The sequence below is a fragment of the Pan paniscus genome, chromosome 3 (assembly GCF_029289425.2).
Source record: "Pan paniscus chromosome 3, NHGRI_mPanPan1-v2.0_pri, whole genome shotgun sequence".
Classification (NCBI taxonomy): Eukaryota; Metazoa; Chordata; class Mammalia; order Primates; family Hominidae; genus Pan; species Pan paniscus.
Genome location: NC_073252.2, coordinates 115,380,191 through 115,392,381, shown reverse-complemented (window position 1 = coordinate 115,392,381; position 12,191 = coordinate 115,380,191).

The window sequence follows — 12,191 nt, the reverse complement described above, 5'->3', positions numbered from 1 at the left end:
TCCCTTTTATCCCCACCATAAAGTGTTATGGCCAACATCCATGTAACAAAAGACAGGTTAATAAGAGAAAAGTATGACAAATTTATTACATACACAGGTGTGCATGGGAGTCATACAAATTATAAAAACTGAAGAGAAGAACCAGATGGTTGGTGCGAAATACCCTCTTTATTGGGGAGAGGAAAGTGGGGGTGCATAGGAATAGAAAACTTTCAGGGGAAATGAATGGTTGCAGTAGACATAAACATTAACTTGTAAATGATTCCCTTTAAAATTGGAATGAAACTGAGAGGCAGATACTATCTTGTGAAATAGTGCATCCAGATGTGGTTGCATTCCTCAGTCTTCTATGATACATAATAAGACTTTAGGCAGGGGATGGAAAGCAATTTTGTTCCTCTTTGGAAGTCAAGGATCTCGATAGATAAAATAACTTCAGAGAACGGCTTTATCCTGTGCCTTGGGAGGACCAGAAGATTGAATGACAGGAAGGTGGGGGAAGATCAGAGAGATCTTGAGGCTGCTTCTTTAGTTCAATATGTAAAAACGCTGTATTTTGGGATATTGTTTCTGGACCCCAACAATTGCATACCATAATTTACCATATTTCTTACTCTTTATACCTCTGAATTTTCACTTCCATCAACTTCAAATGTTCTGTAGCTCATTTCAAATTAACAGTGTCCCTCAGAATCTCTTGTCTGAAATGCACTATAAGGCCTCAATTTTTACATCAGCAAGAAACTTATTCTGTTTAACATAATTAGAAAATGAATTTACCGGGAAACAACATGATTCAGAATCAAGAGGAAAATTGAACAACTTAGTTTTGAAAATGAGAAAGAACCAAGGGAAACTAATTTACCTCTGCACAATTCAACACCATGCTAAACAAGATCTAGGCAAAGATGTTGCTGCCCTCAGTAGTGGTGCCACACGTTTAGGATGAGGCCACAGCTGCTTATATTCAAGGAATCTTTCACTGACATGCCTTTTTGAATCCTTCTGGAGTCAAGATCACGGGAACAACTAAGTTCAGATCCTATGCAGTAAAGCACCACGTGATATTTATTTTCTTTTAAATTATATCTATGGATACTTCTGCTTTTTTACATAATTATTTTGATGTATAATCTGGCATTTAAAAATTGTTATTTTTATCCCTCTCCCTTTCTTTCTGTCTCTTTCTCTTTCTGTCCCTTCACTCGTTCCTTCCTTTTTTTAAAACCCATGTTGTTTTAATGCTAGTCACAACTTATCTTCAAGAAGAAAATAATGCTAAATAAACTGATACGTGTAGACATGCAGCAGGGGAAGGATCTAGGGAGCAGGAGGCTTTGCTGCAGGCCAGCTGTCTCACAGCACATTTTCAATCACGTTGTTGTAGTTTCAACCTAGGGAAAGACGCTTCTGTTCACTGTGCATAGATTCCATGTTTTCAGCAACCCCTCAGATCATATGTTTGTGCAATTTCATAACTTAGCATTTAAATATTTCCCTTCTTCCCTAAATATGATCATTAGGGATAAAAGCCACACGCCTCTTTCTGTCTTTCCTTCCATCCTGTCACAAGCGGTATGCGGATTCTTTCTTGTCATTTCAGCAGCATTCCTGCCCTTTCTGCATTTTCCCTTACTTACCCTGGAAAAATGTGCAAATAATATTTGCCAGAATACCCTGCCAGCTGTTTCCAGTTGAGATGCTGTCAAGGATAGATACTCATACAAGCTTTGGAAGGCAGGAAGGGAAAAGCCATTCTTTTCTCCTATGGCAGTGGCAGACAGATGTGTGAGCTGACAGCAGAAAACAGACATGAGGTTCCCAGTAGCCTACAGGCATTTGCTGGTGAATCACCCGCTGGGGTGCTGCAGGGTGCAGAGATCATTAGCAGTATTTTTCTATGATTGATGCACACAAGACAATGATCATTAACAATGTCATCCTCAAATATGATCAATAATGTGAACAATAAAACTTAAACACTCATTATTCAAATTGACAATAGACTAGCCAGTTTTCTTCTCACAGGTTTGACAGTTCACTGAGATTTTGACAAATTATTAAATAAAATGATTTAACTCTTTCTATGTATATATATCCTTAATGTAAACATTAAATACTACTACTCCATGTGTAATACAAAATAATTCTTTAGAATATATAGAGTTCTGAAATATTATTATAAATGTAAAATTTTCAATTTGAACAATCTTTAAATGGGTAAAATACAGACAGATTTTCAGTGTTAGTTGAAGCATAAATATTGTTAACGTAAACTAAGATTGTCAGACATTTAAAATTAATGCAGACCAATAACCTCCCCAAATCCATTATGTCTGGAAAATATATGTTTCAGTTAACACTTGTAAAAATGTATTTGTGACCGTCAACTTACAAATACTAAGAAGATATAGAGATAATTTATAATTTACCTCAAGTCTTTGAATATTTAGTTAAAACTTACTGTTTTTTTTTTAATTTAATTTTTTATTTATTTGAGACAGAGTCTCACTCTGTCGCCCAGGCTGGAGTGTAGTGGCACGATATTGGCTCACTGCAACCTCTGCCTCCCAGGTTCCAGTGATTCTCCTGCCTCAGCCTCCGGAGTAGCTGGGAATACAGGTGCATGCCACCATGCCCAGCTAATTTTTGTATTTTTAGTAGAGACGGGGTTTCACCATGTTGGTCAGGTTGGTCTCGAACTCCTGACCTCCTGTGATCCACCCACCTTGGCCTTACAAAGTGCTGGGATTACAGGCGTGAACCACTGCATCCAGCCTAAAATTTTAAACATTTAAGTAAACTGCAACAGGAATTGATGTTAAATTTAATAAGACAATCTCTTTTTAAGCAAAATTTATAGCAGTCACATCACTCAGTGGGATAGGTTTTAATTCAAAATTTAATAATAGGTAATTTCTTTTCTAAAAAGCCTCAAAATTTGCTGCTATTTTATGTTGCTGTAATATTACAAAAAAAGAAAAGAGACTTGTAGCAACGTTTTCTTTTCTTTTTCTATATGATCTTACATAAGAAAGACATTATAATGTAATCACAAAAGCTTTTAATCATGGAAATCACCAGTACATAATGCTTTTTTATTCAATAAACTCAACTTTTCAAGGTGTGCCAAAAGAATGTAAAACTAATTATTGAATTATAAATTAAAATTTTCCATTTTATGTAAAGAGAGAAATAGAAAGGGCAGCTAATTACTGCTGTCCTATATTGTTATGCATTTGCTAATAGAATTCCATTCTCCTGGAAAGGTCTAAAGATATCAAGGCAGTGCTTGGGTTATGAAAGTGAATTGAAATCGAATATCACTCCATGAGTTACATTTGCAAACTTAGAAAATATAATTTAGAAACACTTTGAAACTTTTAAGAAGGTCTAAGGCAAGTTCAGAGGTATGTATTTTCAGGCTTTGATGAACACAATGCATAGTAGAGAATATTTTTAAAGCATCATTTGCAAATAGTAATAATTTTTAATTTTCATGTGTATGTATTAAAATCAGACAGAGTTCATGTGGAAATGCAGTATGCGAGTAATGCCTTTTATACTTATAATCCCTTCCAAATGTCATCATGGGCTCTTACTTTTATATCCTTGACATGTGATAGTTCCTCAAAAAAAGGAAGGAGTGAAAAAATAATCCCTCAGTTATGGAAACCATTCCAATAGTTTTGTGTTTATATGATGGACTGATAGTCTGTTACAACCCTGTGGGTTCTTCTTGCCTGCCCCACAGAAAAAGTCAGTACACTGACAAAACAGGTGTTACAGCAGAGAAAAAGTTGAATAATCCCAAGGCCATCTAGCAAGGAGGAAGGGAGATGCCTCTAAAACCTGCCTCCCCAGGAATTTGGAGACTAGGATTTTTAAGGATTGTTTGGCAGGCAGGGGGCTTAGAAATGGGTTCTACTTATTGGTTGGGTTGGAGATGAAAGCACAGGAATGCCAAAACTGTCTTTGTGCACGAAGTCCCTTCCTGGGTGGGGGTCACCTGTCTGGGTGGTGTCAGTTGGTCCTCTGGAATGCAAAGTCTGAAAAATATCTCAAACATCAGGCTTAGATTGTTGTGATCAATAGGAGCAATTGGGAAAGTTACAAATCTTATGACTACTGGCTACTGACTCCTGAATAGTAAGCAATTACAAAAATGCAAGTTAGAAAACAATGACTACTTATCATTTAACTATGCCTAAGTCTTAGCAGAATTCAGGCCCCTATCATCATTCTCACCTTGTGGCCTTTCATTAGTTTTGCAAAGATGGCTTCAGTCCGTGAACAAGGACTGGGGAGGATGGGGCTAGTTTTGGGAAGTAACTATTATCATCCTTGGTTTAAAGTTAAACTATAAACTAAATTTCTCCCATAGTTAGACTGTACAAGGATGAGCAAGACAATTAGCTTGTGAGATTAGAAACAAGATAAAGTTGGTTATGTTCAATTTTACTCACTTATAATTTTGCACTGGCAGTTTCAAATTCATGATTATCTTTTAGATTATTTCTTATATATGAATGTGTTTATTCCATTATACTTAATCGTCATGTTATTACCTATAGAGTTTATCTTATTTCTTCAGGCATCTTCTACCACCAGTGGTCCATATCGCACAACAATGCAGATGCTTTTTTCTCTCTCTCTCTTTTTTTTTTTTTTTTTTTGAGATGGCAGACTCTTGCTCTGTCGCCCAGGATGGAGTGCAGTGGCTCGATCCCTGCTCACTGCAACCTCTGCCTCCCAGGCTCAAGCGATTCTCCTGCCTCAGCCTCCTGAATAGCTAGGACTACAGGCGAGCACCACTGTGCCTGGCTACTTTTTTTTTCTTTTGTATTTTTAGTAGAGACAGGGTTTCACCATGTTGGCCAGGCTAGTCTCAAACTCCTGACCTCAGGTGATCCACCTGCCTCGGCCTCCCAAAATGCTGGGCTTACAGGCATAAGCCACGGCGCCTGTCCTGCAGATGTATTTTTGATCAGACTTTTAAAGACCTCACATCACTAATTTAATGGTGTGTTCATTTTTGTTTCTTTGATCCTTTAAATCAGTGAGGTAGTGTCTTTTCAGCCTTTTTCACATTTCTTCTCCTATGCCTTATTGTTCCAATAAGACTAATAAATCTCCTCCAAACCATATATCAGCATTTTTTTGCTTTCATTTAACTTATGTCCCTCTTTTGCTAGGATTGACAATCCACTCATCTAAAACCAATAAAAATCCTTCTGACGACCTTTCTATACTTACATGGGAGATTACTGCCTTATTGAAGATTCTTCTCAATTATTGACTTTCTCCTTTGAAATCTATAAGACATACATATCAATCTTTCTTGTGGCATTTAATTTTCTTTAACTTTTTAATGGTGCTTTCATTTTATTTTGAATTATAGGTGTTTATTAATATTGTATTGACATATTATAGCCTATTAAAGATAGCAGACTATTGTATTTAAATTAGCATTTATAAAATTTAATGTACTAAGATAATTACCTTTTATTTGTGAATCATGGCAATTACTCTTTTTTACATTATTATGAAAAAAATCAATATATCTTTAAGTACATGCACGTGAAGGAAAAAACAATTGGTTTTTATAGTAGAGACACCGTTGTCTCATAATGATTGTAATTTCAGGTTTCACACTCAGAGAATACCTGTAGAACAAAACAGCTAGATATAAAACTAAAATTATAGACTTTTTCACCTCTAGCTTTCTCCTATATTTATTCATTTTTGATTTAAATGAATATACTCAAGATGTTTCAAATCATTTAAATGTAGAAACTATAATATCTGTTGTGTTTTTATCTCCCTGCTCCTTGTATACAGTCAGCTATCACCCTTCCTTTATCACAGTTCTAGAATGAATTGTGGGATCTTCATTTTGGGGCTTCTACTGAAATATACACTATGCATTTGAGCAAATACAAAAAGAGAACACCTGCATGGAAGGCTTAGAAAAGATTGTGATTCAAGGTAGAAAAATTGGAAGCGGTATCCCTTTTTTCTCACAGATGCAGAATGACACCAGGCCTTATTGTTTGATAAGTGAAGGATCACCTGAAATTAACCCCTTATTTGCCCTCATCAAGGTATCTTTTTGTGCAGGCCACAACATGAACAACTATACATGGAAGTTTCGTTTAACATGGCCCCTCCCTAATATTATTCCTATCCCTAATATTATTCCTATCTCTAATATTATTCTTTATGCTTACTGTTTTACAGTATTTGTCATTAGCATTGAAATGATTTTCTCTTTGACCCTCTATTAGAGTTATCACTGTAATGCACAGGTTGTTTTCCTTCTTTCATTGTAAGACCTTTGGGTGATGGTCCTCAAGTATCCTTGACAGGCTTAAATAGTTCTGCTTCATCATTCCTTTTGTTTTATTCTCTGTCTGCTTCCCTTTTTCCTGTATTGCAGTTTATTCTCTTTCATTATTCCATCCTTTATATATTTTAGTGCACCCTTTATTGTCAATTTTTTTTTGTTTTCAGATATATAGATTTTTAATTAGATATATAATCCCAATTATATGTTAATTAAAATTATATATAAATTTATATAAATACTTATAAATATATAATATTTAATTAAACATATTGAGAGAGAGAGAAAAGGTCTTGCTCTGTCACCCAGGCTTGAGTTCACTGGTGCAATTATAGCTCTGCAGCTTCGAACTCCTGGGCCTAAGCGACTTTTCTGTGATGACAGACATGAACCACCTTGCCTGGCTCTCTACTTGTTATTAGCAGCTCTGAGACTGTCTAGGGGCCTGTGGCCTGCCTATGTGACTTTCAAGTTCTCTCCATTGAGGGCTTAGTGGGGCATGCATAATGGGTGCCTCATGACTCTCAAGCTGAGAGACTTGTTTTTCTTTCCCAAATTAAGAAGATCTCTGCTTGTCCAATACAGTAGCTTCTGGCAGTATGTGACATTTAAATTAATTTAAATGCATTAAATTAATTAAAGTGTCATTCTTCAGTCACACTGACCTTATTTCAAGTGCTGAAGATATCACAGATATAGAGTATCTCCAGAATTGCAATGTCTATTGGACATTACTGCTGTAGTGCGTAACATACAAAGCCCTCACATGTTTTCACCTACATTTGTTAAAACTCTTGTCATGCAATGTTGTTTTTAAGGCATCCTTTTTAGTGGTGTATTACATATTATTCATGAACTGATGATCCAGACTTTAAACAATGTTTTTTTGTTTGTTATCCATAGAAGTGAGTTAACTACTTTTTACACTATTTCCCAGTAGAATACATACACAAATTCTTATGATATAATATCAATATAATTTCAGATAAGAGCAAATAACCTCTTTATAATTTGGAAATAATAAAACCTATGAGTTTACTTGTATTTAGAGAGAAGGTAGGGAAGACAGCAGTATGGGTGCAGATGCCTTTAAAAGCTTTGTTTACCTCTAGCCAATACAACTTTTGATTCTCTTACTTCTTTGTAAATGTGCTAGATTAGCACAAATTGATATGCCATATATGCCATAGTAAACCCTGCCTCTGACAAATATTTTTGATCATATATGAAGCAGGATTTGGCAAATTTAGAACTATCCTTTGTATACCTACTAATCATTCACAGAAGAGTTTAATATAAATTATTTTATTCTCATAATGTTGTACATAACTGTAATGTTATTCCTGTATGCATATAGAAACTGAGGTTCAAATTGGTTAAGTAATAACATGAAGATCATATATGCAATTAGAATACATCAAACATAGGACTTCTTTGCAAGTCTAAATTGCTTTTTTTGTATTTTAAAAAATATCAATTTTTCAATACCTTTTATCACTTTATTGACTTGTTATTCTTCAATGCAAGAAAATTACACATTTTGAAACATGCTTTCTGTATACCACAGTAATATTTGCAAAATGAGAAAAAAATTCTACTTGATACTTCATTAGCAATAAAGTTACGAGATTCAAATAATCTTTCACCATAAAGTTTAAGTTGATGTGTAAATCATTTATTCATTACTTTGACAATCAGCTAGACAATAGCTGTTTTCCATGTACTAAGCTAAGGTTTGAACATAAGAAAATAAATGATTTGCTACCACTGACCATGTAACAGCAGAAATGGGGTGACTGCTTTCAAACTTAAATAAATTCTTTCTCAATAGAGAAAGGACATTTAAATTCTTTCTCAATAGAGAAAGGGCATTTACCTAGAGAGATATAATCAATGGGGTGTTGCAATCAATACTATGACATGAACAGAAGAAGTTTATGCTGAGTGGAAAGTGGCATGCTAAACATGTAGAAAGATTTGCTTTAAGTATCACCAAAGGTACTTGGAATGCTTGGAATGTTCATAACAGCAAATTATTTTTTTGTAAAAAAGTAAAGATACTAATTAAATTACCTAACAGTGGCTTAAAATACAGCATTTTGATAGAAAGTGATGGGAAATAACATTAGAGAGATATGTCAGATAATGAAATTTCCTACATAGGAAGCAAAGGACAACTTTGTTAGCACAGAATCACTGGACATTTTTACATAGGAGAGTGATTTGATAAAATTAATGTTTTACATACATGATTCTAGACCCAAATTTAGCAAGTTTTTGGAAAAGGATACCAGACTAACACCATGAGGATTATGCCTAAGAACTTTGGAAGCTACTTCTTTTATCTAAGAAGTAGCGCAGATGCTAGCAAAGAGAAAAATTCTAGTTGAAAGACATTTAGAGGTATCTTTGGAAGTTTTTAGAGATTGGTTTGATTCAGTTGGGCATTAGTTTCCAGTTTATAAACTTGGAAAATTATTTTAAGATATTTTCAGCCACACATAACAGAGGACTCTACTCAAAGTGGCATATAATAAGGCAAAGGATCATCACACAGAATACTAAGTTCCAAAGTTGTGGTAACAGTGGATTAATTCAATGACTTAATAGAGTCAAGTGCTCTGGTTCTTTCCAGTTTGTTTTCTCTGCCATTCTCTGTTGCCAGCTTTATTTCTCATTCTAGGTGCCTTCATGGTTATAGCATCTTACATTTCCTGACACAACATTCATAAAAGTAAAGCAGAAGACAGTTTGTCATGTCTTCTTCAGGTCCAAGGGAACTCTTCCTGTACAGCATCCAACAGATTTTTCCTTATGTCCTATTAACAAGAACTGCTTTATTTGCCCAGAGAGGTGAATGGCATCATTGTGACTGGTAGGTTAGTTAAGACCTATCCCCTGCAGGGACTTATGTGAAAGGAAACAATCTTTTTGTCATTTACAGATATAGTATCTGGAAATGTTGAACAGATCACTGATGCTCTTTTCATATATGTATAGATACACTTATTTATTTATAAATATATATACATTATATTTATATAATATACACATTATATATTTATAAATATAATTGTAAGTATAATCTTATATTTATATATCATATTTATATTTAATTTATAGTATTAATATATCATATATTTATATTTAATTTATATTATAAATATATCATATATTTATTTTATACATATAAATACATAATAAATATATATTTTAAAATATATATATTTTTTGAGACAATGCCTTTCTCTGTTACTCAGGTTGGAATTCAGTAGCATGATCACAACTCAGTGCAACCTGGATTTCCCTGGCTCAGGCTATCCTCCCACCTCAGCCTCCTGAATAGTTGGGACTACAGGCATAATTGTAGAGATGAGGTCTCACTATGTTGCCCAGGCTGGTCTCCAATTCCTGAGCTCAAGTGATCCTTCTGCCTTGGCCTCCCAAAGTGCTGGGATTACAGGCATGAGCCATAGTGTCCAGATTATTTCCATTTGTAAAATATATTTTCTTTTTCGCTTGTTGTTTCTGACAGTGGGGAAGGTAGGTAAATTTGTTTCTTGTTACCCTTTACCTCCACACTCTATATGTTCTTATTTTATATTTCCTATAGCTTTGTCAGATAGTTTTTTTGACCTGAACTTCCACCTCTTTAATTTTAGTTTTACATTAATTTATAAACTCATATTCATGTATTTTTATGCTTTCTGATTTTCTGGGAAAGTGTATAATTCTTCATTTACTTACTCAAACATTTTGCACATATATTTTAAAAGCCTGTGTCTGATAACTGCAGTTTGTAAAGTTCTGGCTTTATACTCTCTTGACTTCTGATCATGGTAACTACCCTCGTTGAGTACTTGTTTAGTTAGATTAAGCGATACATAATTAATATAAAAATTTGTCAACATAGTTGGCCTAAAATGTTGTCACATTAGGTTTGCTTCTGTGGACCTCTGACATACAAAAAAACTCACATCATTTAATAGTATTTCAGTGATCCAAATATTTTAAAGTTGGGGTTTAGACCCTTTCAGGATCAGTTGCTTTCAGGTTTATGCTTACACTTAGTTGTATAAAAATACCTTTTGAGGTATCAGTTAAAGCCTGGGATATTTAGTGGGAAACTCGTTTTTGAAAATCCTAGAATAATGTTTCAGATTGCTTAGGCTGTAGTTCTCTATCAGGTACTATTTTTTTTTCAGAGACTATTTGGCATTGTATGGAGACAATTTGGTTGTCACAGTTTGGTAGAGAAAGGGTATGGCTAGTAGTATCTAATAGCTAGAGACCTGGGATGCTGTTAAACATTCTACAACGCACAGGACAGCACTCACAACAAAGAATCATCAAGTGCAAAATTCTAATATTGCCAAGGTTGAAAACCCCTGTCTTAGACCTAGGAGACTGAAAAGTTATTTTCAGCTTTCCAGCTTCTCAGTGGCTTCTTTTTGAATCTGCAGAACCCAGCAGAAAATATCTCCAAATGCCATGCTCACACCTCTAGCTTTCTTTATTTTTTTAGTTCCTGTCCATAAGTCTTTACTGTCTTGCTAAGTCTCCCAGCTTTTAGCCTGATCATCTATTTTTCTTTTAGATCTCCTGATTGACAAGTTCTTCTCAGTAGGAGAACAGCTACTAGATAGAGGCTTGAAGTTCTGCAGGCCCTTGGCATTTAAATATTCCCCTACACATTAAAATGCACCCATTTCCTATATCAAAATAAACTGTTTGCTGTAAAATTTTGAAATCATGTTTAAAATTTTCCTTTTGGAATAATTTGACTCTAGTCATCAAAACTGTATAAAGTAACAAATTATATAAATGTCAAATGTCATACTTTGTAGACATGTTAAAATTAACAAATTTTGGATCTTTCGTTTTTACTTTGATATTTAGAGAAAAATTTTTCTTCTTTCAAACTTCAAACATTTTTCTCCTATGTTTAGAAAATGATATAAAAACTTTATAATTTCACGGAGTTCTATTATTTTTATGTCCCTATACTAACTGCTATATTTTAAATTTGTCACATAGTAGTACTCTAAAGGAAAATAATATGTCAGTGGCATATGCCAATCACTCAGATATGAAGTAATTTCGGTGCTGTGATTTTAAGACTTGTAACTAAATTTCATTTAACGATCTCACAGCAGCATATATCATTGCCAACATATATTTGACAGAAGTAATTCTCTTATCTTTAAAACACTAATTGTAACAAGCATGTTTCAATAAGCTCATGATTCAAAATATCTCAGGTTAGTCTGTGAATTGACTACCCAATGCATTGTATATTTCAAAGCCTTACCAGGCCCATTCGAAGAAATGGGAATTAAAAAGCTAACGTTAGGGCAAAGAATCCTTAAATGTTATGTTATCTAAATTAGATATATGTAATTTAGAGGCACCTCATATTTGCTTACTTTTAAACTTAAAACATTTTTTCTCAATTGTTATCATCAGTTTTCATGGTTAGAAATTCCAAAATATTATAGTTCCATTAATTTGCTTTATTTTTTTTTCCAAGATGCTAAGTGTCAATGCTTGAAACTTCTCCTTCTTGTTCTTATTTTCTTGTATTTTTGATCATATTTATATACTGTTCAACATTGCTGAGCCTACACTACATTTTGCCAATAATCTGATTAAACTCTAGAAACTCACATAAGGCTACCAGTCAATAAAATCAGCAGAAACCTGAAAGGCTAACCTTTCATATAAGTATAGCATGTGGATGTCAGTGTGTTCATAGATACCGAGTTGAATAGTGACCTCTGAAAATTCATGTAATGTTCACTCAGAACCTTATAAGAAGAAGGAAATTTGGACATTGAGGTCCAGA